Genomic DNA, 27,825 nt, shown 5'->3' on the forward strand with positions numbered 1-27,825 from the left:
TTTCAAATAAACAACAAATACTTTTTATATAAATATGTCCCCGATACTGCAAGAGCTAATCATAGCAAGGGAATATTGGTAAGTCTAATTGCCCATAATAGTCCTGAATAGGTTGAAGGATTCATCTTGACATTTTATCCTCAAACCCATAGTCCTTTACTGCAGGGGAATACTCATAAAAAATTATTTGTTGTTCATTTGAAATTTTGATTTAATTGGGCATCCTGCAGTTTTTACTTGCTGGATCTGACTCTTCTAGTTTTGGTGGATTGATATGCTTGGTTTTAGATTAACTATCTCCTGACCCCTTCTCCAAGCCTCTAGCTCCTTTTCCAAACATTAACTCCTCCAGCATCTTCTACAGTTGTGTAAGGTCTACTTCCTAGAATAAGTTGCATCCCCTACAATACTCACACTAACTCTGTTCCTCTGATTTTCAATTTTTGCTGTAGTAATAATGATAACAATAGCAAACAACAGTAAATTCTAAGGTTTGTTAAATAGAACTCTATGCCAAACCCTATATTAAGCACTTAGCAATACTCTGTATTGGTTACTGTTATTTACTCCCATTTAAATCTAATACATTTTAGAATTTAAGTAAGACATGCCATTTATATAACAATTTCCACCGATCTCAGATATTTCTATGCTCTTTTTTTCCCTCCTTATTTTTCCTTGAAGCAAATGTGAAGTGAGTTAAATTCTATGCTCTTTTTTTCCCTCCTTATTTTTCCTTGAAGCAAATGTGAAGTGAGTTAATTATTTCAGACATCTGTATCTGATAAGAAAAGAAACTGAGTCACCAAATGATTTAGAGGAACTTTAAAAGTCATATATTGAGTTAATGGAACACTTGGGAGTAGAATTTACCATCTCTGAGATTCCAAGCTGCTGTTTTGACTTTTGTGCTGAGCAACACTATATATCTTTAGAAGAGAGAAAAAAAATCAGTGTCCATTAAGTTTCTATATCCTGTGCAGAGACATTTATTCTTAGGTCAAAATGTCCAAGTGAAACTTACACCATACATTTTAATACTTATTTTTAATCCAATAAGTTTTCATGTTCCTTTGTGTTCTTATGAAATCAAATTTTAAATTCCTTATCAAGCATGTGTTTGAGCTCAACTTCTATGCATAAGCATAGTTTTCATGTAAGTGCTCCATAAGGCTTGAACAATGGGTTTCATATGTAAACAAAATTGTATATTTTAAATAATCTCTGGAATTTCTTGCTATTTTAGAAGCTCTTTCTTTAACTTGGAATTTAGACAAGAAACATTTAGAACAAAAACCAAATAAAAAAGCAAAGGCAAATATTTTAGGAAATGAGGTGAACTGATTGATATGAAAGATTTCAAAGAAAAGGTAATACCAACCACTTATCCTTAACAAGTCAAAGCCCTGGAAACATTCATGGAGAAAAACATGATTTCAATGTAATTCCAAGATTGCTATAAAACCTCTAAGCATGATAAAAGTATTTTTAATATGTTCTATTATTTATTTAATACAGAATTTCCAATACAGATGTTCACTTGCCTCTCCTTTTATTTTTGGGGGGATATTTGGCAAATGCAAGTCATTTTCTTCTAGAGGTCCAACTCCCATGTACCTCGTCTTACTGTCTACTTGTTACAAAATATTTATTTAGAGGAATAACTAGTGTTCTGGTGGTACCCTATCTGCTGTCCAGAATTTGGAATACTAGAAGAAAGAGGGAAAACTTGCCTAGGTCAGGAGGAATGATATGAAGTACCTAGTTTTAGTTTCATGAATTATTGTTTATTTTCATAGTATTCATAAGAACTTTTCTTAGCTTAAATTAGATGTAATAATTTAGAAAACTTACCTTCTAATTCTGATAGCAAGGCTATTTTACAAATTGCCCACAATATTCAAACAAAATAATCAATTACAACTACATAGTGTAGTGACTTGGAGCAAAACTTCTTGAAATATCTGTGGTGAAAGACAAGTGGTTTTTTCTGATCCATTGCAAATCAATATTTTGGAAAACACAGTAACAAAACTAGTGTAAAAATTGGTTGTTGAGGTAATATAGCTATAAAAGTTTTCAAATATTTATGCTTGATTTCTGCACTTTTCTTGTTACAAACATGCACCAGTTGATGGGACACCCTTTAAATGGCATTGCTTTAGAGTTAGACTATAGTCTTTGGTATTCATTAGTTTGGGTTTCAGTTCTGTCTCTGCTATATTCCACTTGCCTTGCAATCATGTCTAACTTACTTAAGTAAATATGAAAATAATAGAAGTACCTTCTTTAAAGTTTGCTGTGAGGATTTAATGAGATACAGTTGCCTCTTGAACAATGCAGAGCCTGGGACATAGGGGTGCTAAACCTCTGTGCAGTCAAAATCCATGCATAACTTTAGGCTCCCCAAAAACTTAGCCTTGCCAACAACATAGTTAACTCATATTTTGTATGTTACATGTGTTATATACTGTATTCTTACAATAAAGTAAGCTAGAGAAGAGGAACTGTGATTAGGAAAATTATAAGGAAAATACATTTACAGTATTTATTGAAAAAAATCTACATGTAAGTGGACCTGTGCAGTTCAAACTCATGCTGTTCAGGGGTCAATTGAACTATATGTGAAGCACTGGGAAGAATGTCTAGCACATACTTCAGAATCAATCAGGTTAAGTCATTGTAATTGTTGCATGCAGTTTTATAATATACAAAGTGCTTTTCCATACGTCATTACACTTATTTCTCACAAAATCTCTGTGTGGGTTGGTTACAGAAGTTATGATTATCCTCCATTGTACAGTTGAGAAAACCAAGGGTCAAGTGTTTAAATGGTTATTTAAGTGTTTAAATGGTTGCACAGCTGGTAAATGATAAAACCAGGAGTTAAATTTGACGTTAGTTCTCCCTTATTCCATCCTCCCCTTCAAGGCATGTCAAAAGCTATGCAAGTAGTTTTCTTCATACAGAACAAACTCTTCCTGCTGTTTCCTTGGTCTGAGCCTCTTGGTCTCACGGCATAGCTTGACAAAGAACAGGAGCATCTAGAAGTACTAGGATCTCCTGCTTTCTTCTCCTTTAGTAGACTTCTTTTATAGGAGAGGTTCTTGTTAACCCTGTACTTCCCTTTTCTTTTCACAGCTACTGAAGAACAAGCTGTGTACAATTTATGCTTTCAGCACAGAGTGCAATATATCTGGTTAATGTGATGGCGGCTATACTAGTATTTTAGATGTTGGAAACGTCAATCCAAAAGCAATTCCCAACACTAAGATGAGAGAAACAGCCATCTCTTTTCATGTGTTAGTGAATGGTCTGGCTTACCTTGCCTATTTGAATGTGTCTAGATGATATAAAGGTTTCTTTTTTCGAAGTTTGGATAGTTTTACTTTTACAAGTCCAAAGAAATGTCCACTTCTTCATGTGGTTAAATCATGCTTATGAATTCTCAGAGAATAAGGCGCATAAGAAATTCATATGGGACATTAAATGTTCTAGTAATTATGATCTCTATTTGGTTCAGAGTCAGAAGAAAAAGAAAAAGAAAAAGAACCAAACCCAAGATGTGTTAAAAGAATAAAATTTTCTTGTGTTAGTAAATTAAAAAGGGAGTTACAAAAAGCAAATACTGCAGATGCATTTTCTCCAATAATGCCTTCAGGGGAACTTACATTTAGAAAAGAAAACTATTCAATTATACAGCAGCACAAAATGAGCTTGGTGTAAACAAACCATTGTCCACTACTCTAAATTAGGTAATGAACTTCCCATTAGCTAATTTAAAAACTAAACGATAAAATGAGTTTCAAAACTGTGTCGAATAAAGAAACATGGGTGAAGGTAAACAGAAAGCATTCGGGAGTCTAAGTGCTAACCTGTGTATATCCAACCTCTAGGAATGAATCCTTTGGGATGAAACATTGTCTTCTGTCAAAGGTGTCAAATAAAATAACTCAGCCACACTTGCTTAGGAGCAGCACTGTGCTCTCAAAGTTCTGAGTTGAGGTCTGGGGTGCTATAGCAATTATGATAAAACTAGAGGCCCGGTGCACGAAATTCGTGCACTGGGTGTGTGTGTGGGGGGGGGGGGAGTGTCCCTCAGCCCAGCCTGCCCCCTCTCACATACTGGGAGCCCTCAGGCGTTGACACCCATCACCCTCCAATCGCAGGATTAGCCCCTTGCCCAGGCCTGATGCCTCTGACAGAGGCGTCAGGCCTGGGCAGGGGACCCTCATTTCCCCCCATCACTGGTTCTGCCCCCAGCCCAGGCCTGATGCCTCAGCCAGAGGCGTAGACCCCCATTACCCTCCGATTACCTGATCGGCCCCTTGCCCAGGCCTGACGCCTCCACCAGAGGTGTCAGGCTTGGACAGGGGACCCCCATCTCCCCCCGATCACTGGCTCTGGCCTCCGCCCAGGCCTGAGGCCTCTGGCCCAGGAATCATGCCTGGGCAGGGGACTCCCATCTCCCTCTGATCGCTTGCTCCACCCCCCGCCCAAGCCTGACGCCTCTGACCCAGGCTTCAGGCCTGGGCAAGGGGACCATCATATCCCCCCAACCCCCGGCTCAGCCCCCCACCCAGGCCTGATGCCTCGGCCAGAGGAGTTGACCCTCATCACCCTCCGATCACCAATCACCGGATCTGCCCCTTGACCAGGCCTGAGGCCTCCGGCAGAGGTGTCAGGCCTGGACAGGGGACCCCCAGCTCCCCGTGGTTGCAGGCTCCGCCCCTGCCCAGGCCTAACGCCTCTGGCTGAGGCGTCCGGCCTGGGCAGCGGGGACCTGCAGCTGCAGCGACCCCGCGATCGTGGGCTCCGCTTTAGGCCCAGGCAAGGGACCCCTAGCTCCCGGGACTGCCAGCTTCGACCGTGTCCAGCTCCCATCGCTGGCTCCACCCCACTTCCTGCTCTCACTGGCCAGGGTGGAAAAGGCACCTGATTCTTTGATCATGGCTGGGGGGCAGGGCAAAGGCTCCCCCCTGGATTTCCGATCACTGTCAGTGGCAGGGGGCTTCTTCCTGCTTTCCCTTTCGCCTCCCTGCATTGTGCCTACATATGCAAATTAACCGCCATCTTGTTGGCAGTTAACTGCCAATCTTAGTTGGCAGTTAACTGCCAATCCTAGTTGGCAGTTAATTTGCATATAGCCCTGATTAGCCAATGAAAAGGGTATCGTCGTACGCCAATTACCATTTTTCTCTTTTATTAGATAGGATGTAAGACTCCACTATGTCCTGGGCTTTTTGTTTATTGCACAGAAAGGACTTCACATTGGAAAAATACAGAGAATTCCAGGCATTTCACTGTCAGTGGCCCAAGAGCAAATGACCTTTGCTTGGAAAGTAAAGCCATCCCAGACCTAATAGGAAGAGTTTGAGAGCCGACTGCAGTAGACATGGCAGAAACTCTATTTTATTACAGGTGAAGGGAGATTACCATGGTGGACACAGTATTGCCGACAATCTGCTTAAATATTCTCTTTTTTATAGATTCTTCACAGGTGATCTAAAATTTTGGTGCCAGAATAAAAGCATGGACATATATGAGAAATAAGAATTCTAGTTAAAAAGAAGAAGTCCAAGATTAATTTGAGTTCCCTCAGAAGGAAACCCTGAGGCTATGATTTGAAAAATAGTTGCTTATTTGGCAGGTGATCTCAGAGAACATTGTTAGAAGAGGGAAGAAGTGAGGCAGGAAAGGGAAAGGAGAAAATAAAGGCTACATTTTCAAGCCAGTCGCCATTAGAGCAGACTGAAAAGTAATCTTAAATCGGATCGTTGGGGTGCCTACAGGGCAAGTACCTCAGAGTTAGCTAAACCCAAGAGCCGAAGAGCTAGGGAATTTGTACACAAAAATCTATCATTGGTTGGGAAGGGGAGGAGATTACATTATAAAAATAGTGATCAGACAGTACCTCCAGGTAACTGGATGGATGCCCATTAGGGTCTAAAAATGGTGAGGTCTCGGGAAATATAGTTGGGGTATCTGCTACAATTTGTGAAAACAGATTTCTTTTGTATTTTAAAGCAATTGGTGCCGTATCCTTAGGAATTTTCACACAGTTATACACACACATTTGTCTTAGGGATTATCTTTAGTTGCTTTTAAACATAAAAGAGTGATGGGCACAAAGGCAGAAAACTCCAGCAGACTGATGCAGAAGATGGTGAAGTGGAAAGAATAAATGTTTTGGAGTTAGATGGACCAAGATTTGAATCCTAACCTTATCAGCCAAGTGAATTTAAGCAAGCGATTTAATGTGCTTCATTTTCCTTTATTGGCAAAATGAGTAAATAATATGCATTTTGCAGAGTTGTCATAATATTGTTCAAGCTCCCAGTCAGATTCTTGGAATATAGTAGTATGTCGATGAGAATTAGTTGTGATCAGCAACATCTTAACCAGTACTATCACTACCACCACAATCAGTAGCAGTAACATCATCACCATCATCTACATCATCATCTTCATCATTCTTTCTTGCTCAACATGCTTGGATGTTTTTCTTTCGATATAATGGGAAGAAAATCAGAACAATATTCAATCTTTAAAAATATGTGAGAAGGTTTCAGGATTCCTCTGAAATGAAATGTTTCATACTTTCATTGCATTTGACATTAGTAGTACACTGCTTATATTAGGACACTTGGACAAGTACTAACAGGCACGAACAGCTTCAACGGAAAAGAATCATGTAAATACTTATTTTGAAAATATTTAAAGTAGTCATTACAGGAATTCTCCAAGTTACCACATATTTCATGACAATCTATTTTCTAAAATGAATTAATAGGATTAAGCCATTCAATTAAAATGACATTTAGTAGCATCTCTATACAACCAGGTGCACCATTATATGGCCCCAGACACAGATTTAACACAGTAATTTCTTTCCCTCTCTTCTGAAAATTATAGCAATAAAGAAAATACTAGTGATATAAAGTAACTATACCACCTGGTTATCACTGACTGAGTTTACATAATTGAAGAATTTGGATAATTTAGGCTCCCAAAGGCATAGCGACCTAAATATAATGTGAACTGAGGCTGCCTCTCTTTGTATGATAGCTCAGTGATTCAGATGTGAAAAACCCAGAAGTAGTTCTACCTTAACTGAACAATCCAATGAACCTGGTAATGATAACTCAACTCTTCCTTGTATTGATCTTATCCAGCTCCATGATTTTAAACTCCCAATATTTTCATTAGTCCTGTTTGGTTATTTTATATGTTTATCTTTACTTTTGAAAGTATTACAGCTATCTCATTTATTTTAATGTCTTCCCTCAACCCACCCTCTGCCTCAATATCTTTACTGGGATGATTAATAGGTATTTTAATACTATGTAAACTAAAACAGTGAAGTTTATTTCACCTATTCTATACCAATGTGCTCCTCCTCCAAGCAAACCTTTGTGAGTCATCTTTGATTCTTTACTTTTTCTCTCCCCTCATTGCCAGTCCATCAGTTCTAACGGTTTTGCCTCCAACATATTTTCTGACCCTATCTATTCTCACTGCTCCCATCAATTTCAAACCATCATCGTTTGTTGCCAGAGCTACTTCAAGATCTATTCATTGAACTTCTTTTTCCAAACTCTAAATCCATTTATCAACCAATCTAAAAAGGCATCTTAAAAAACACACCAAAAAACTTGAATCAGATCCTATTACTTTTATGCTTGTAAGTTTCCAGTAGTTTCAGAGCATACTTCAAAATGTTTTAAATGCTTAGCAAATGTATCTCACGTGATCTTTTGCCCCTTGGAACTCTTATTTTGAACACACTCCCTCTTACTTTCCAGGCATAGTAGCTTTGCCTTTCAGGGACATACCAAGTTTCTTCCTGACCATGGACTTGCCTTCTTGTCATCTGGTGGATTCTTTTTCACACATCTTTTTATGGTTAGCTCTTTATAACTCGGTTCTGAGCTCAAATATCATCCTTTCAAGGAGCTTGCTTTAGCAGCCCCATTTAATATCACCTCCATATCTTCTTCAGTCACTCTAGCTATAATAATTTTTTTCTTATATAATTCACAACTTTTGAAATAGTCTTATCTATTCCTCTCTCAATTTCCCACTGATCGGGGAGCTCTGAACTCAAACATTTTACTTCCAGCCCAATAAAATTGCTGCTTTCTGTTGGAGCTCTATCTCTTCGTGGGCCACAAAAACCAGCAGGGCCTTGAGAGAAAAAGATCAAAACTGTGTGTGAATCTCACCCAGAGTGCTTTGTTTTTTTAAGAGTAAGTTCTCTACTCTAGGTTTTCTAAGTTCTCTAGCTTTTATATAAAGATCTTAAAAAAAAAATAGCTCATGTGATTATGGAGGCTGAGTAGTCCCAAGATCTGCATCTGGCCAGTTGGAGACTTATGGGAGCTGATGGTGCAGTTTCAGTCCAAGTCCTAAGGCCTGTAGATCAAGAGAGACAGTCACATAAGTTCTAGTCTGAAAACCAGCAAGCTCAAGATCCAAGAAGAGCAGGTGGTTTAGTTTGAGTCTGAAGATAGCAAAAGACCGATGTCCCAGCTCAGGGAAGTTAGGCAGAAGGAATTCCCTCTTACTCAGTTTTTTGGTTCTATTCAGGTGTTCAGTTGATTGGATGAGGATAATTCACATTGCAGGGCTACTTGCTCTAGTCAGTCTGTCAATTCAAATGTTAATCTTATATAGAAACACTTTTACAGAAGCACCCACAATAATAATATTTGCCCAAATGTCTGGGCATCTGATAATTAACACATAAAATTAACTATCACATTCTGAGTAGGTTTGAATCCAGGGAAAGAAGAAAATTTTCTCAAATGCCTACTTTCTTATGTCACCTTTAAAAGGCTCAATATATTATTATGTGAAAAATTATGGGTGGATTTCAGCAGGGAAGGAGTATACAAACTTTTTGAGAGTCTTAAAGAGAGTGGGCTAGGTATTATGTTATTTGCTTATCCTATATAATAAAAGGCTAATATGAAAATCAACCAAAAGATGGAACAACAGTTTGCTATGATGCACACTGACTACCAGGGGGCAAATGATCAATGCAGGAACTGCCCCCTGGTGGTCAGTGTGCTCCCACAGTGGGAGCACTGCTAAGCTAGAAGCCGGGCTCATGGATGGCAAGCACAATGGTGGTCGCAGGAGCCTCTCCCGCCTCTGCTGCAGTCCGACACCCCCAGGGGCTCTCAGACTGCAAGAGGGCACAGGCCAGGTTGAGCCCCCCCGCCCCTCCATGGAGTGCATGAATTTTGGGCACTGGGCCTCTAGTATTTTATAATTTAAATATCATGAAAATGCAAATAATATTGACTTACATTTATAGAGAAATAAGAAGGTATGGTGGGTTTCAGATGTACTTTATTCAGAGCTGTGGTACTACAGCTCTATGACTCTCTTGGTTCTGTTATACAGAGTGTGTCAGCATTGTCCTCAAGGTAGTTTAATTTATAGGCTCACAATGGTTAAAGAAATTCCAGGCTTCATTTATACTATTATGAAGAGTAGACATTCGTTTCTCAGGATTCTTTTTTTAAAAATTATTATTATTCTTTTAAAAAATATATTTCTTGCCCTAGCTGGTTTGGTTCAGTGGATAGAGCATCGGCCTGCAGACTGAAAGATCCTGGTTTGATTCCAGTCAAGGTCACATGCCTGGTTGTGGGCTCTATCCCCAGTAGGTGGTGTGCAGAAGGCAGACATTCAATGACTCTCTCTCATCATTTATATTTCTATCTCTTTCTCCCTCTCCTTTCCTCTCTGAAATCAATAAAAATATATTAAAATTATAATAATAAAAATATATTAAATATATATGTATATCTTATTGATTTCAGAGTGGAAGGGAGAGGGAAAGAGAGGTAGAAACATCAATGATGAGAGAGGATCATTGACCATCCATCCTGCACGCCCCCTACCAGGGCTCGACCCCACAACCTGGAATGTGCCCTGACTGTGTGGGGGGCAGGGAGAATCCAGCCCTGACCTCCTGGTTCATAGGTCTATGCTCAACCACTGAGCAACACTGGCTGGGAGTTCATCAGAATTCTTCCATGAAGTCTTTATAAGTGTGCTAATTGAGTCTTCCTTAGTTAATTTTTTAAATAAGTGCATTTCATTTACTTATTTTAGTACCTAATACAATATTAACAAATGTTATCAGTTAGTTGCACTGTTTGTTTGTTTTCCCTTCTAGCCACTTCTACATTTCAAGTCACACTTGTTACCCCATTATCCCAAAACAGGTAATCTTTGATCTCCTCTGTCCTATACCTGACATTTTAGTGTAACTAAAATTTACCTATTTTCTGTGCCAGAAGTAATGTGTTGGGAATGGAGCCAATTGATGGTAATGGCGGTGATGATGATGACAATCACTCTCATTTGTTGAATGAATGCTAGCTTACCAAGGGCTTTCCTATATGTGATTTTATGTAACACCTATACAATTATGATAAAATTAATCTCTCAGTGAAATAGAAGGTACTTTGGAAACTGCTTGTTTACGGAAATTAAAATATTGCATTGTACCTCTATGATCAGATGTAGGCAATTTCTTATTCTGCATGTCTATAATAATAACCCTGCTTGAGAGTCCAGTGAACATTAGGATTCCAGACGCTATTCCAAAGGCCTGTGATTGCCTCACAATCAGCTCACTCTCTCAGTAAATGCTCTGGATTAAATTTTGTCCAAGAATATTATGGATTTTCCTGATTTCTATCTGAAAATCCCACCCTGAACTATCTTCCAAATTTAAAGTGAATTACAATTCAATCATTTGGTCTTAGGTAGAAGCTAGTATAAGCTCATACTTTTGGATATACAAATTTAAAAAATACCTTTATTTATCTCAGTTAAATAAAGCACATTCACATACTATTTTACTTGATCTTTACAACCCTGTCAGACAGGAGGAGGACGTGGAATAAATATTGGGTAACTACAGAGTATGTGCCAGACCCTAGACAATAAAAAAAAGAAATATAAATAACTTGATAACTCTCATATAGTCCTCATGCCAAATGTGTGTTGCATGACTTCTTTATATGGACTCCAGAGATTAGGAAGTTAAAGCTTAGAGATGTCAAGTGACTTGTCCAATGGCATGCAGCACAGTGAAGCTAGAATTCAACCTGGGTCTTCTGACTCAAACTCCTGTGGATTTTGCATTATCACAATTGCTGCCTCTGCCACTAATGATACACAGTAGAAATAAATTTTCTCAGCTTTTTCTTTTGGTTGGCATTTAAAATCGACTCAGAGAACAATTTAGTGTCTCGTGTGTGTGTGTGTGTGTGTGTGTGTGTGTGTGTGTGTGTGTAAAACCTGTCTCCATTTGCATGTGCTTCTATTTACAGATTCAGAGTCTAAACCACCAACGCTACAAGTATTCACTGGTGGGCCATTATGATGATGTTTGCTCTTTCTCAGCAATACCATACATGGGTGTAAGGTTTGATCGCTCTAAGTTACAGGAAAATATTTTTATAGGTATAGCAGGCACCCATGTCTTTGTAATTAAGCTTGCCTGAAATAAGACCAAATGCATCAACCTATTTATGCTTTGCATTGTGTAGCCTCTTTCCATCCTATTTTATTAACATAAAGGGTACCTTTAATTATGCAGAGCTACAAAATGTACTGTTGATATTCTATAAACATTACAATATCCCACTCTTGTGGGGAAGCACGGGAGTTGATTGGAATATCTTTACGAATTCTCTGAAAGGTCAGGGGCCTCTGAGGGGACCTTGCCAAAGACGGCAGCCTCTACCTTGACTTTCGCAAACAAGGATCCCCCTGGAGTGTGTTGTTAGAACCTCCATGTTTAGTCTTTAAAACCCCGACCTTGTAGAAGCAATACTTTCTCAAGGATACTTACCCTGCTGACTGTATCTAGAGGTTAATTTGAGTTCAAGCTGTTGTTACAATAAAAAGCCAAGGAGGCAGGCGAACAGGTCTGCTTTTACTACTGAAGTAAAAGAGTTCCTTAGCCTCTCTTTCACAGAAACCTGTGTCGGAGTCATCTGTTCATCTGTTGCCCAGGGTCTGCTGGTCAACCCCGACACACTCTAATGAAGCAAAAACAAAATGCACTCTCTTTTATTTTTTTAAAGATTTTTATAAAACAAATTCTGTGTTCTAAAGTAAAAGTAGTTGAGACATTATCCTCCTTGAGTTGTTAAAATGTATGACTATGGATATAGTCATTTACCTGATTGGGATTTCCCATCTCCATACCTTTTGTTCAAATGTTTCTGAACTGTAATAACATTTTTAAAAAATTATATGGAAAAAATTTATGATCAGTCTCTACTTGGTACACTTTTATTTTTTAGCCTATCTTATTCCATGTAGTTCACTGGTAGATTTATGAGAATATCTCAAAAGTGTTGACTTCCATGTTGAATTGATTTGGACCTCTAATATCTGTCTGTCAGGTTAAATTCTTAATGGACTTGAAGTAGGTAACTTTCAGGATAAGGTACACTTAATGACTTTTCAATCAGATTTGTATTGCTTTGTATGGCCAGTTGAGTTCAGTTTGAGAGAGAAAAAGCAAGGAAAAGAGAGACAGAGAAAAGGAGGCAGGGAGAAAGGAAGGGGCTAGCAAAGGAGGGAAGGAGAAAGAGAATGAGAATAATTGCCTAATTGTAGTTGTGTGGCCTTAACCTTGAGTCTATTTTAGATGAGTCACATGGGATTTATTACCATTAGAAAAAAATGTGGAAGTTTATGAAAAGTGAACCATAAAAATAATGACTGCTATTTTCCAAGCTTGAGGAAATTATACAAATCAAGAAATCAAGAGACTTTGTGCTGCTTCCCTCTTGCTTTATCTATAGCACTTCTAGCCAAAAGCCTTCCTTCCATATTAGGATCGACCATGAAAAATTAAAAATAGCTTTAGTAAAATGATTTCCAATATTATATAGCTCTGATAGTGAAAGATATATATGTCATTGGAACTATATTTATATTTTGAGCTTGGTTCAAAACTTTACTACAAGTGTATTTAGGAGCATTTTTTATGTCATTGCTCTAACAAAACCAGTGGTACTTAGGTGGTCTGATCTTTTATTCATTCCCTCACTCAACAAATGCATAATAGGGATTTCCCCCCCCCCCCCCTCTGGATGAAGAAGAAAACCAGACAGTCATGATCCCTGCATTTCTAAAGTTCATTATTAACTTGGGTAAAAAAAAAATTATAGAGAAACTAGAAAAAATAATTACAGATGCTGTGATTAACAGATGAGAAATTTAAAATAACTATTAAAAATATTTTAAAAACTACAGGAAAAATATATGTGATGGATGAGGAGAAAAGAAATTCTGAAGCATATGGGAAGTTAAAAAAAAAAAGAACCAAATGTAAATTATAGAAATGAAAACTACAATATGTGAAATAAAAGTAATTCATTCAAGGAGATTAAAAGTAGAATGGACACTGCAGAAAAAAAGGATTAATAAGCTTAAAAATGCATCAATAGGTAATCAACTGATACATAAATATTAGAAAGATATAAAATACATAATGAGCAGAATGTCAATTATTGATAAGTATATCAATCCATTTAACATACATGCAATTGGGGTCCCAAGTGGAGAGGAGAGAAATAATGGGGCAGAGAAAAATATATAAAGAAAAATAATGGCTGAAATTTTTCTAAATTTATTTTAAGGATTTAAAACATAGATACAGGAGATTTAAAAACAAAACAACAACAACAAAAAAAAACAGGAAGAAAAATGCAAAGAAAAACACACCTTTGCCCATTGTAGTAAAAGTGCTAAAAACCAGCAGTGTCCACTCAGTACTAAGAATGATATTAGCCAAATAAGAGGAGGAAGGAGCAAAATGTTACTGGGAATGCTTATTTGTTCAACTCAGATATAATTCTAATATTACTTCCCAAAAAAAACACGTTAAAAAAATTACACTAATAACTATCCTTACTAATAAAAGGCTAAGTAGTCCTCATGCCCTCATGCATGATGCCCTCACGCCATCACAAGATGGCTGAATGCACAGTGGAGGTGGGTTTCCCAAGGCTCCGCGCAGCTTCTGCCAGGCTTCCTGCAGCCCCACACACCTGCCACGGAGGTAGGACCCCCGGCTCCAGCCGACCTCTTTGGTGCAATCCATCCAGGAACCCTAGATGGGTGGGTGGGGCCTACCTCTTTGGGATAATCAATTGCGGGGCTCCCACACTGTGAGAGGGCACAGGTCAGGCTGGGGGACCCCCCCCATGAGTGTACAAATTTTGTGCACTAGGCTTTATATCCTGTACTAGAGGCCCGGTGCACAAAAATTTGTGCACTCAGAGGGGGGAGGGGAGGTCCCTCAGCCCGGCCTATGACCTCTCGCAGTCTGGGACCCCTCGGGAGATAACCACCTCCTAGCTTAGGCCTGCTCCCGGGTGGCAGAGGGCAGGCCCAATCCCTAGGTGCAGCCCCTGGTTGGGCTCAGAGCAGGGCTGAATGGGGAGTTGGGGCGCCATCCCCTGTCATGCACAGAGCAGGGTAGATCAGGAGGTTGAGATGCCACCATCAGTCACGCTCAGGGTAGGGCCAATTGGGGGGTTGGGGCACCGCCCCCTGTCACATTCAAGGCAGGGTTGATGGGGAGGTTGCAGTGTGACTCCCTGTCATGCACAGAGCACGGCCAATAAGGGGGTTGAGGCGCTGGCCCTTGTCACTCACAGAGCAGGGCCCATCCGGGGGTTGGGGGCTCCATACCCTGTCACGCACAGAGTAGGGTCGATCAGGGGGTTGGGGAACTCCCCCTTGTCACACTCAGGGCAAGGCCGAAGGTGAGGTTATGGGGGCGGGGGGTTGGGGCCCGTGGGGGCGGGGGGTTGGGGCACCGCACCCTGTCACACACAGAGCCCCAGGCTGATCAGGGGTTTGGGGAGCTCCACCCTATCAGGCACAGAGTAGGGCCGATCAGGGGGTTGGGGAGCCTTCCCCTGTCAGGAACAGAGCAGGGCCGATAGGGAGGTTGTGGCCCCGCCCCCTGTCATACACAGAGCCACAGGGCGATCAGGGGGTTTGGGCGCTGCCCACTGTCACACTGATCCCAGTGCCGGGAGGCCTCGCGGCTTCTCTGATCCCAGTGCTGGGAGGCATATTACCCTTTTACTATATAGGATAGAGACCTGGTGCACGGGTGGGGGCCGGCTGGTTTGCCCTGAAGGGTGTCCTGTATCAGGGTGGGGGTCCCCACTGGGGTGCCTGGCCAGTCTGGGTGAGGGGCTGTGGGCTGTTTTCAGGCTGGAGGGTGACTGAAGCTCCCAACTGCTCCTTTTTTTCTTTTTTCTTTTTTTCATTCTGGGCCAGCTTTAGCTCTGAGGCTTGGCTCCAGCTCTGAGGCCTCTGCTGCTGAAAGCAGGTGTATTGTTTGTTTGGGTTCTATAATCAAAACACTGTTTCAACTCCAGCTCTGAGATCCCGGCTGGCTGAAAGCAGGTTTCTGGGTTTTTGTTTAGCTTCTATATTTGTAACAATGTTTCAAACTGCAAGCTCAGAGGCCGGCAGTGGCAGGCGGGGAACATTGGAGTCCTCCGTCACTGAAGCAAGCAAGGCTCATGTTCGCTTCAAGCTGCCTGGCTGCTGGCCGCCATCTTGGCTGGCAGTTAATTTTCATATCGCCCTGATTAGCCAATGGGAAGGGTAGCGGACATATGGCTAATTACCATGTTTCTCTTTTATTAGATAGGATAATAAAGAGCTAATATGCAAATGGTCATCATGCCCTCGCAGCTCAGACACTCAAAATTGGGGAGAGAGGAATGGGAACCAGCCAGGCTGTGGCCCAGGAGACGGACAAGCCACCCATCCCATGGTCCTGGGAGCCAATGCCTGTAGCTGTGGCCCATGAGAGGGACAAGCCACCCACCCCGTGGTATCAGGTGCCTGCAGCTGCAGCTGGGCGGAGCTGCCCACCCACGGTCCCCTGCAGATGGGGCTGGCCCAGGTGAGGCCTGTCCAGGTCCTGGGTGCCTGCCGCTGTCCAGAGGGAAGGAAGACCAGGTCCCATGTGCCTGCGGCCCGCCAGAGGAGGGAATCCTGGGTCCCGGGTGTGGGGCGAGTCAGAGGTGGTTAGGGGTGATCAGGCCAGCAAGGGAGCAGTTAGGGGAGATCAGGCCGCTAGGGAAGCAGTTAGGGGAGATCAGGCAAGCAGGCAGAGGTGGTTAGGGGAGATTAAGAGGCAGGCAGGCAAGAGGTTAGGAGCTAGTGGTCCCGGATTGTGAGAGGTAGTTGGACATCCCCTGACGGGATCCTAATTGGAGAGGGTGTAGGCTGGGCTGAGAGACCCCCCCCCCCCCCCGCATGTATTTCATGCACTGGGCCTCTAATTATATATATATATATATATATATATATATATATATATATATATATATATATATATATTCTAAGGAAACTTATTTTATAACTTTTGATGGCTTTATAAAGGAAGCAGAGCCCTGACTGGCATGGCTCAGTTGGTTGGGTGTTGTCCTGTGCACTGAAGGATTGCAAGTTTGATACCCCATCAGGGCATATGCCAGGTAGGGCGTGTTCAGAAGGCAGCTGATTGATGTTTCACTCTTACATCAATGCTTCTCTCTTTCCTCTCTCTCTCTCTAAAAATCAATACAAACATTTTTTTTTTTTAAAGAAAACAAAATGCCTCTTCCCTCCTGGTTTTGACCATTTTCTCCAACCCCATTTTCTTAAAATGTTGCAAGTTATCTATATGTAACACATATCTAATTATGCTACTCTTATTCATAAAAAATCTTTAATAGTGCAGTACAAAGAGCATGAGCTCTGGGTTTAAATATACCCCTGTTTTAATCCTAGTCTTGCGATATGTAAGCAGGATAACCTTGTATGAGTTTTGTAACTTCTGTAAGCCTCAATTCCCTCAACTGCAAATGAGTAATAGTTCCAATCACAAAGCTTGACATGAAGAGTAAACTAGGTTCTTTATTCAAAGATGATGGATATGGGTGTTCAAAACTGTTACACTTCTTTCACCCTTCAACATTCCCTCCCCCACACGCTGCATTGTATAATTTAAACTATTGATCAATTCATGCTGGCATGTGGAGACCACATAATTTGGTTCTACTATTTCTGTAAACTAAAGTTATATCATTCCTCGCTCTCTTCTATTTAGCCAAAGTTCTAGCTTTTTTCTGCTATAGATACCACATCAGTTGTTTTGATGGTGACTTTGCCTATGCTATTGATTCTTCTAGGAATATTCTTCCTTATCTTACTAGAAGATAAATCACTCAAATTCTTTAAAATCAGACTTGGTCCTAAGGCTAAGCAAGTTTCCTCCTTCTTTCATTCTTCCACATCTGAGACATCTCTAGAACATACATTGTTTTATAATTTAGCTTGGTTTCAACACATAAATCATTAGCAACATTCTGAGTTCAGGAAAGTAGAGGCTGAGTGTTTCATATCATTGACTCTCAGAGTTTTCTATGATATTGACACATAACATGTGCCCAACAAATATTCTCCAGACACATGAATAAATGGATGAATGGATAATGTTGGAGAGGTATTGGACAAGTGAAGGGATCAACTTTAATTTCAGTACAAAAGAACTAATTTAAATCTGAGATTTGCACATTTCTAGCTGTGTGAGTCCCTCACCAAGGCACTTTATCTCTGTAGTATTTGTTTCCTCAAATGGAGAAAGGATATTTTCTTACTGCTTAAATTTTAGAATTAAATGACACTAGTTATTTGGAAGTAGTTTGTAAACTTTAAAATACTGTGTATGATTACATTATATTACTTCTTTTATTGAGGATTAATGAAACCAAATATTTGAAAGATAATTTAAAATGATTTTCCAAAGCAGGTAATGTCCATTATATAACCCAGCCATCATTTGTCATGATTCTTGTCATATAGCTAGAATATACATATAACATACTTTTTCCATAAATTCTACTCTTGGGATGATAAATAAGTGGACTAGGAATAGTCTTGAAAGGAAGATAGTTTTGATAGTTCTATGAAAACATCTTTAATAAAGTGAATAAAGGTTTTAGAGGGAAAAGGACAAAAAAACAAAAATGTTAAAGATGAGGCAAACTTGTTTTGTTTTGCTTTGCTTTGCTTTGTTTTCCTGGCAAAGACTTTGTTAGCACTGGTTTGCAAATATATTTCAGTTTGAATTATGTGCTAGACACACACACACACACACACACACACACACACACACACACACACACACACTTTCACATGCATTATTTGTTTATTTATTCTTAGGTAAAGAAAACTTTGGGTTACATATTCTTATTCTTATTTTTCTAAATCTCAGTCCTGCGTTCTCCTCTCTGAAATTAGAGAAATACCATCAATCTCATGGCACTTTGTGTGTATGAGACAAAATAATACATAAGAGTGCCTAGCACATGGTAAAGGCTGCAGCAAATATTTTGTTTTATTATTTCAGAAAAAAGAAACATTTTAAAATATTCAATCTACTTATGAAGTACAGTTTTCTCTGCATCAAGACTAAATGTAATCTCTCATTCTCAGTCATCTTTGTTGCTCTCACTGGGAACAAGAAATAAAACTTCAGGGAAAAAACAATTCCAAAGTTTCTGTATATAAGAAAGCAAGGCTTTGAAATTATCCCCCGGGACTCCAGAGATCTGAAATGAAAGTGGAATAAACAAAGAAAGCTCAGAAAGAATGAGAAACAAAGCTATGGAGAAAGGACAATAGTGACAGACCATGGAAATCAGAGGAAAAGAGAGACAGAATTTATGATTGAGGCACACCGAATAATTCTGGTTTTGTTTTTGCCCTGAGGCTACAGATAGTTTGTCCTAAAGGAATAATGGATGACTTTCCTTGCTCAAATAGTTAAGAATCATTTGGGTGACAGAGAAATAAATTATTAGTTGAAGTAGAGACTTCATGCCTTCCCAAGTAGGTTCTGGGTGTGCAATGCTTTCAGAGAAGTAATATGGTCACAGAAATGCTTCAATATGACTTTTTTTTAAATATTAAAACATCCTATTATAGGAAGATATCACATGTTTTTTTTTTAATTTCTTAGGTCTTTTTAAGGCAGGAGCAGTTACAAATGACCAAAAAACATACAATAAATTATTTTATTTTATTAGTTATCAAATAATACCAATTTAAATGCTTTTTAACTGATTTCCCACTTATCAGGATGACAAAGTTATAAAAAATGATAATGCCTGATGTTAGTGAAGAACAGGGAAAATTAGCACTTTTAAACGCTGTTGTTGAGAGTATGCATAGGAATCAAGGAAAGAAACATCAAAATCTGGATGGAGTGAGGTAGATTTGGCAATGTCTGTCCAGGCATATTCTATTTTAGGAATTTATCTTAAGGAAATACATTAACTCATAACTACACAATAAAACTATAAAGATGTATAAAAACAGTATTGCATGAGAATATCTAATGAATGGAGAAATGTTTATAATATAATTCCATGTTTAGAAAAGTTTCTTTATATTACACAGTACCTTTATGTACACCCATCCCATGTTAATATAACTCTGGATATAGATAGCAATGAACCAAATGATAGGGCTTATTTTTGAATGGTGGAATTACTGATGATTTTTCTTAATATTGCTGACTTCTTTCACTTGCTGAAGTTTTCTTCTGTAAAAATGAGTACCTTTTATAATCACAAAAGAACTGTATTTTTCATAATGGAAGTCTGTATCTTTTCTCTTTTAACCCAGCCTTTACATTCTACTTGTAAATAGGCTTTTATTGTTTTTATTTTAACACTAGAGGCTCAGTGCACGAAATTCGCCTGGCCTGCATTCTCTCACAGTCTGGAAGGCCTGGGGGGATGTCCGAGTTATGGCTTAGTGGGCCTAAGCCATTAGTCAGACATCCTTAGCATTGCCACAGAGGCAGGAGAGGCTCCCACCATTGCCACTGTGCTCGCCAGCCATGAGCCCAGCTTCTGCCTGTGGGAGCACACTGACCACCAGGGGGCAGATCCTGCATTGTCTGCCCCTGGTGGTCAGTGTGCATCATACTGATCAGTCATTCCACCATTCGGTCATTTGCATATTAGCCTTTTATTATATAGGATACGCTGTAGATGAGGCCCCCTAGAATCATAAGAAATGCAAAAAATTCACTGTTAACTCATTTTCAAATTGCCCCCACTTAAAATCACCCCCCCTCCCCCCCGCCATGGGGCATGTGCTACACCTTGGGAACCTCTGGGCTTGCACTTTTCCTCTCTGAGCTTCATTTCTGAATACATACGCTTATACCATGGGAATTGTAATCTCTTCTCTGCATACCTCACTGGGTTGTCGTGAGGAGGTTCTGAGCTAATAAACCAAGAAATGTTTCATCAAGTAAGTGATGTCTAAATGGGAAAGGATTGTTATTTTTAAGCTCACAAGTACCCTCACAGGTAACAGGTGCTGATTAAGGGAGAAGGGCATGATTGTTCACTGGGACTGTAGCTATGGAAGCTTTGCAGAGGGTTATGCAGGCCTCAGAGGGGTGGGCTCTGGCCAGCAGCCCTGTAGTGGTGGCTGTCCCTGGAGGTGCTGGCGGGGGGCAAGGCATTAGGGAGGCACTAGAGAGGTGGCGAGGCCGAAGGGGGAGTAACTGTCAAACCTTCCCACTTGGTGCCATTCTTTAAATTGTACGTGGCTGCTTTGCAGCTGTACCTATTCAGGGCAGGGCTCCAATTTCCTGGTAGGGGTGAGGGCCAGGCCAGGGTGGTGCCAGGCAGGCTGGGAGGGTGGGTTTAGCCGCACTCCCAGTGAGGTTTAGCACTCTTCCACTGCGGAGATGGCGCTGTTGCTGTAGGGGGTAAGGGTCTGACCCTGGGGGGCCCTCAGGCCTGCCTCTACCCAGGTCTGGAGTTGTAGGGAGGACAGGCCTGCCCAGCCCCAGCAGAGGGAGCCCAGCAGCAGCCCCGGGTGCCTCAGGCGTGCTGATGGGTGGTCGCCAGTGTGCTATTATTGTGGGCACCTCTGGCGGGGGTGGAGGGGGAAGAGATCAGAAGTCGGAGGTGCAGGATGCAGCTACCCCCAAAGCTAGATCTTCTCCCCATCCGGTCAGCCTTCCTGTCCCCCTGGGGTGTGGGGGCTTGGGTAGGGTGTCTGTCGTCCCCCCGGGAATGTGGGGGCTGAGGTAGGGTGTCCGTGCATAGGGATTAGAAGAGCTCCCCATAGCCACTTCTACTTCCTTCTTTGGTCCGAGCTCCTGTCAGGTACTCTCCTCAGACCCCCAGGAACTTGGCTCCAGCATCCTGCCCCTGCTGGTCTGTCAATATGCAAATTGGTTATTACTGGGATACCATAACAGACAATTAGCATATTACCTCTATATATATATAGACTAGAGGTCTGGTGCATGAAATTCATGCATGGGGGGTGGTTATCCCTCAGCCCAGCCTGCACCCTCTCCAATCTGGGACCCCTGTGGGATCAGGCCTAAACCGGCAGTCGGACATCCCTCTCACAATCCGGGACTGCTGGCTCCCAACCACTCACCTGCCTGCCTGCCTGATTGCCCCCTAACCACTCCCCTGCCAGCCTGATTGACGCCTAACTGCTCCCCTGCCAGCCCAATCACCCCCAACTGCCCTCTCCTGCTGGCCTGGTCACCCCTAATTGCCCTCCCCTGCTGGCCTGGTCACCCCTAACTGCCCTCCCTGATGACCTGATCGCCCATTACTGCCCTCCCCTGCTGGTCATCTTGTGGCTGTGGGGGTAGCCATCTGTGAGGACATGGCAGTCAATTAGCATATTCCCTCCTTATTGGCTGTAGATGCCACCATCTTTGAGGGTGTGACAGTCAATTAACATATTCCCTCCTTATTGGCTGTGGGCACCACCATCTTTGCAGCCTGCTGCTGAGTCGTTTGGTCATCCCTCACTAACCCCCCTGCTGGCCTGGTCACCCCACGCAGCCTGTTCAGTTGTCCGTTTGGTTGTGATGGTCACTTAAGCTTTTATATCTATACATGTTTCATCACTTCTGAAGATTTGAATCCCTATTTCACATTTGGAAACAGAGGGCTGCTGGTGATTTGGATGGGTTCAGAGCATCCCAAGTAAAATTTTTCCCATAAACAGAACCAAAGGCTTTTATTGGAATTATTCAAATAAGGATGTGATTGTTCATTGAAAAGAACAATGCTATCAATTCCTGAAGAAGTTGTTGGTTCCTGGAGCCTTTAATGGGGACCGTGGAAAGAAGCATAAAAAAGTGGAACAGGAGCCTGCAGCGTGTCAATGAAATGCCAAGGGATGCAAAGCGACAACATAATGAAATGTGACTTGTCTCTGCACTGACATGTCAGGCCTGCACAATTCAAAGCCCGGAGTTTGACTAAAACCTTGGCAAAGGCATGGTTCCAGTTAGTTACATGTAAGGGACCCTCAACATTTTTTTTTAATGTTTATTAACAAAATGTTCCCACTATGGGGAAATCTTCTTGTGACATATATTAACAGTGGGAAAGAATGGTTTGAATTGCAATTCCATAAATGAAACAGACCCCCTACCCCCGCTGCGAACTGCATTCCAATAAGGAAGCTTCAAAGTACAAGAAGACAACGTTATTTTTTGTCTTTTCAGTGCCTTCATTCAAATGTTCTTTCAGCTCGATAACTACATCTGTTTGCCATCCTATCTGTTTTACTTTTAGCACAAGAAATCTTGGAAGCTTTGCTTTTCTGATTATTTAACCTTACATCACACTGTTTTTAAACTGAACACTATTTTTTTCTTTATTGATTAAGGTATTTCAGATGTGTCCTTATCCCCCCCATTACTCCGCACTCCCCCCTCAACCATGCCCTCACTCCCCCAGTGTCTGTGACCATTGGTTAGGCTTATAAGCATGCATACAAGTCCTTTGGATGATCTCTCCCCCTTACTCCCACCCTCCCCTACCTTTCCTCTGAGGTTTGACGGTCTGATCAATGCCTCTGGATCTGTTTTTGTTCATCAGTTTATATTGTTCATTATATTCCACAAATGAGTGAGATCATATGGCTTATTTCACTTAGCATAATGCTTTCCAGTTCCATCCATGCTGTTGCAAATGGTAAGAATTCCTTCTTTTTTACCACAACATAGTATTCCATTGTGTAGATGTACATCAAAATAAAAAGCTTCTGTACAGCAAAAGAAACCATCAACAAAATAACAAGAAAGCCCACTGCATGGGAGAACATATTTGCCAATGTTATCACTGATAAAGGTTTAATCTCCAACATTTACAGGGAACTCATACAACTTAACAAAAGGAAGATAAACAATCCAATCAAAAAATGGGCAATGGGCCTAAATAGATACTTTTCAAAAGAGGACATAAGGAAGACCAAGAGACATATGAAAACATGCTCAAAGTCACTAATCATACCAGAGATGCAAATCAAAACAACAATGAGATATCATCTCACATCTGTCAGAATGGCTATCATCAACAAATCAACAAATGACAAGTGTTGATGAGGATGCGGAGAAAAAGGAACCCTCTTGCACTGCTGGTGGGAATGTAGACTGATGCAGCCTGTAGACTGTGGAGAACAATATGAAGTTTCCTCAAAAAAACTAAAAATGGAACTCCCATTTGACCCAGTGATCCCACTTCTAGAAATATATCCCAAGAAACTAGAAACACCAGTCAGAAAGGACATATGCACCCCTATGTTCATAGAGCCACAATTCACCATAGCTAATATTTGGAAACAGCCTAAGTGCCCATCAGCAGATGAGTGGATTAAACTAATGCTAATTTCAGCATTAGTCTCTAGGGTTTCTTTGGATTTTGCACTAACATAAAGAAAACACAACTATATGTGAAATTGATGCTATGCCTTCTGTTTTCATTTGCACACTCACATTAAGGCTTCATTTACAGTGGTTTTATAAGGAAATGACAGGACACTATCAAATGATAAATAGACACATTTGTCCCATTCTCCTTACTATCTACATTCATGGGAGTTCATTTCATTGTATCATTTCCCAAAATATAACACTTTACTGAAACTGTTAAAGTTTGTGACTTTTTCATTCACTTTCAGTTTTCTACAGACAATTTATACTATGGTCTCTGGTTCTTAAAGCAAATACTGCACATTTTCAAAAACCCCGTATGAGAATTGCCCGTGTTAAGTTTTTAGAAACATCTTTTCCACTTCTGATTCTTTTAATGTGGTCTTAAAAATATATATAACAGACCTAAAGGAGCATGTTTCTTAAGAGTACCCACATTAAATTCTCAGAAGTGAGTAGGTAATGCTATGCAGATGTTGTCATGGTAAATACCCATGATAACATACTTGAAATTGGCCAGAACTCAAGTTCAGATCTACCCCAGTCAGACTTAAATTACTGGCTGTTATTTTTCAAAACATTTTCCTTTATTTTAGACTTAATGAATAAACGTTTTCAGATCTGATACACTAATGCTTGAATTTTGTTGAAACCACAATTTTCTTTTGTTCCACACCCACCACCAATGGTATGAAGACAGACCTAAGAGGTTGCACTTCTCCCGAGGTCTCCCTTTAGTACATGGACATGGTTTAGGTTATTTTCCTCAGTTTCAAGTTGGTCTGCTAGAGAGATCTCATAAAAGTAGTCTGTAACTGTTTCCTTAAAGAGAAGGTACTTTCTCTTTAAATGATTTTGCACCCAGTTATTTATTGGAAACAATAGAATCGAATACTAACTAAATGAAGAGTTGCATATAATTCAGGATAGTCCTTCTCTTGTTCAGAAAAACATATTTTAAAAAATTACTTGACAGGGAAGCTAGTGAGGTTTTATCTTCCTGAATCTATTATAGATGAAATGGAGTCCCTAGATTTGTGCTGTGTCCTTTACTAATGCTATTAGGTAAAAGGCAGTGAAAAAGAATCTCATGATGTCTATTGCTTAGAAAGTATTTCCAGCTTAAAACTCATATTTGGAGTTATCAGCTAAAAGGTCCTCTGAAGATCTTAAAGGCAGATAATAGTAGTCCCAGAAGAATAAAAGCAGAAGGCTAGTGTCCACGTTCTAAAGTTATCTGTTGGATTGACAATCTCAAAACTGGATTCGTTCCTTAGCTTGCCATTACACAGAAGATAGACTAAACAGCCTTGTTCAGCGTTCTTACAGACTTGGGTCCTTGATACAACCTCTTACTTGGCAATGACCTCAGTTGTTTTGACTCTTAAATGGGATTCATATTTCCCCATACATTGCAAGACATATAGTAGATTTACTGCCTTGAATTACTTGCTGTTTTATATAGCCTATGAAATCCTATCTAATAAAAGACAAAAGGGTAATTGACCATACCTTTGCTACGCTTCCCATTGGCTAATCAGGGGGATATGCAAATTAACCTCCAATGAAGATGGCGGCCGGCAGCCACGCAGCTGAAGTGAGCAGGAGGCTTGCTTGCTCCACTGATGGAGGAAGCCAAGGTTCCCCGCCTGCCACGGCCCGGCTCTGAGCTTCGAAAGCAACAAAGTTTCAATTATAGAGCCTAAACAAACCCCAGATATCTGCTTTCAGCATGCTGTGGCCTCAGAGCTGGAGCTAGCAAGAGCCAGCTCTCAGCTCCAGTGACGGCAACAAAGTTTCAATTATAGAAGGTAAATAAGTCCCAGAAATACATAAATAAATAAATAAATAAATAAATAAATAAATAAAGGAGAGGCTGGGAGCTTCAGTCACCCGCCAGCCTGAAAACGGCCCTCAGCCCCTCACCCAGACTGGCCAGGGACCCCAGTGGGGACCCCCACCCTGAAGGGGGTGGGACCAGCTGCAAACAGCCATCAGCCCCTCACCCAGGCTGGCCAGGCACCCAAGCGGGACCCTTACCCTGATCCGGGACACCCTTCAGGGCAAAATAGCCGGCCCCCACCTGTGCACCAGGCCTCTATCCTATATAGTAAAAGGGTAATATGTAAACTGACCCTAACAGCAGAAAGACTGGGAATGACTGGTCACTATGACACACACTAACCACCAGGGGGCAGATGCTCAATGCAGGAGCTGCCCTCTGGTGGTCAGTGCGCTCCCACATGGGGGAGCTCTGCTCAGCCGCAAGCCAGGCTGATGGCTGACAGTACAGCGGTGGTGGTGGGAGCCTCTCCCGCATCCTCATCAGTACTAAAGATGACCGACTGCAGCTTAGGTCTGCTCACTGCTGGCAAGTGGACATTCCCCCGAGGACTGCCAGGCTGCCAGAGGGATGTCTGATTGCCAGCTTAGGCCCAATCCCCTGGGGAGCAGGCCTAAGCCAGCAGGTGGCCATCCCCCAAGGGGTCCCAGACTGCGAGAGGGCACAGGCTGGGCTGAGGGATTCTTTCCCCCCTGAGTGCACAAATTTTTGTGCACCGGGCCTCTAGTATAATATAATAGGATAGGAATAGCTAATAGAATATGTAACATCATTTCTTCTTAGACTATGATATAGTACTGAGCACATAGTAGGTACCTAGCAAAACCTTGCTATTATTGATGATGTTCTATAGCTTACTTTTACAGTGATTTCAGACAGCAGTGTTAGAGCTGACATGCATTAACCTGACTTATCTAAAATGAATGCTTTATTTTGCCTTTAGTGATAGCATGCTGTTAACAGCATGCTCTGTTACCTAATATAATATGTGAAGTTTAATCACCAAATGTAGCTACTTTAGAATAGACCAAGAAGAATGACCTGACTAATGGGGCTTATTCCCAAAGCAGACACTATACCTTCAACAAATTCTAAAATATAAAACATGAGTTTACATGAGCAACAAGAATCAGAATATACGTCCTCATTCTGTTATTCATTTTGTTCAATCACCTGTGAAAATAGCCTCAATGGGTGATTGTTTATGACAAAACACATTATAATATGTTTGTGTCCTTCAACTCATGTAGCAGTAAGTCACTTTGTCTTGGGCAATCACTGCTTGTGAAAGGAGCTGAAATATTTCCTTTCACATAAATGCAAAAGTCCTTCCAAAGAATCCCCTGTGGGAATGTGCATAATAATATCAGGACATGGGCTAGCTTGAAGTCACAAATGTTGACAGTTCCTGCCTTTGGGGACAAAGAGACAGCGGAGACTTCCTGACAAACGCTTTACTTGACTTACTCCCTCCTTATCTGTTCACAAAACAAGTGTCACCCAAGGGATTGCAAAGTCAATGGCGATTTCCCTATTTAAATACTCTAGGTATTAGGCTGAGCTCCAAGATGGGAAGAACAAGTCATCTACTAATTCTTCATGACCTGGCAGGCCCAAAGCAACTCAGCCTTATAGTTACAAGTAGCAGACAGCACAAAGGCATTGTTATTTTTTACACAAAATAAAACTGATGTATTTAGAAAATACCAAGCAACCAAGATTACTAAATCAACCCAGGAAGAAGACATTTCTAGAGGTATGCTAATTAGTGATAATTTTAGAGTATGTTTTAGGAACTTGCTTGGTTTGGTTTGGTTTTCTATAGAAAAACAAAAACAAACATGGTAAAGTAGAATGCCTGACTCAAGAGACTCCTCTCATTAACAAACTTGGTGGCCCACACATCCAGAATAGTCTATGTCTTTCTCCTGGTCCATTGCTAGTAAAGATGCATGCTTGACTGAAGAAACATATATAAGGATGGGAAATTGTGTTGTTGACAGAAAGCCAACAAATATCATGGTTTTGTTCAAGAACCAAATTTAACTGAGCAAATTTGGAGATGCAGTTGCCTTTATTGAGCAGTTTATGAATCAGGCAGCAACCCATCTACCAATTATGCTTGGAGGGCTTGTACAGAATG

General features: G+C 40.9%; 1 pseudogene; it reads left to right on the top strand.

Moving 5' to 3' along the window:
- The window catches only part of LOC132229737 (probable G-protein coupled receptor 27), a 56,017-nt pseudogene that overhangs the window by 18,575 nt on the left and 9,617 nt on the right, over positions 1–27,825 (top strand).

This window comes from Myotis daubentonii, chromosome 3, assembly GCF_963259705.1.
Source record: "Myotis daubentonii chromosome 3, mMyoDau2.1, whole genome shotgun sequence".
Lineage (NCBI taxonomy): Eukaryota > Metazoa > Chordata > Mammalia > Chiroptera > Vespertilionidae > Myotis > Myotis daubentonii.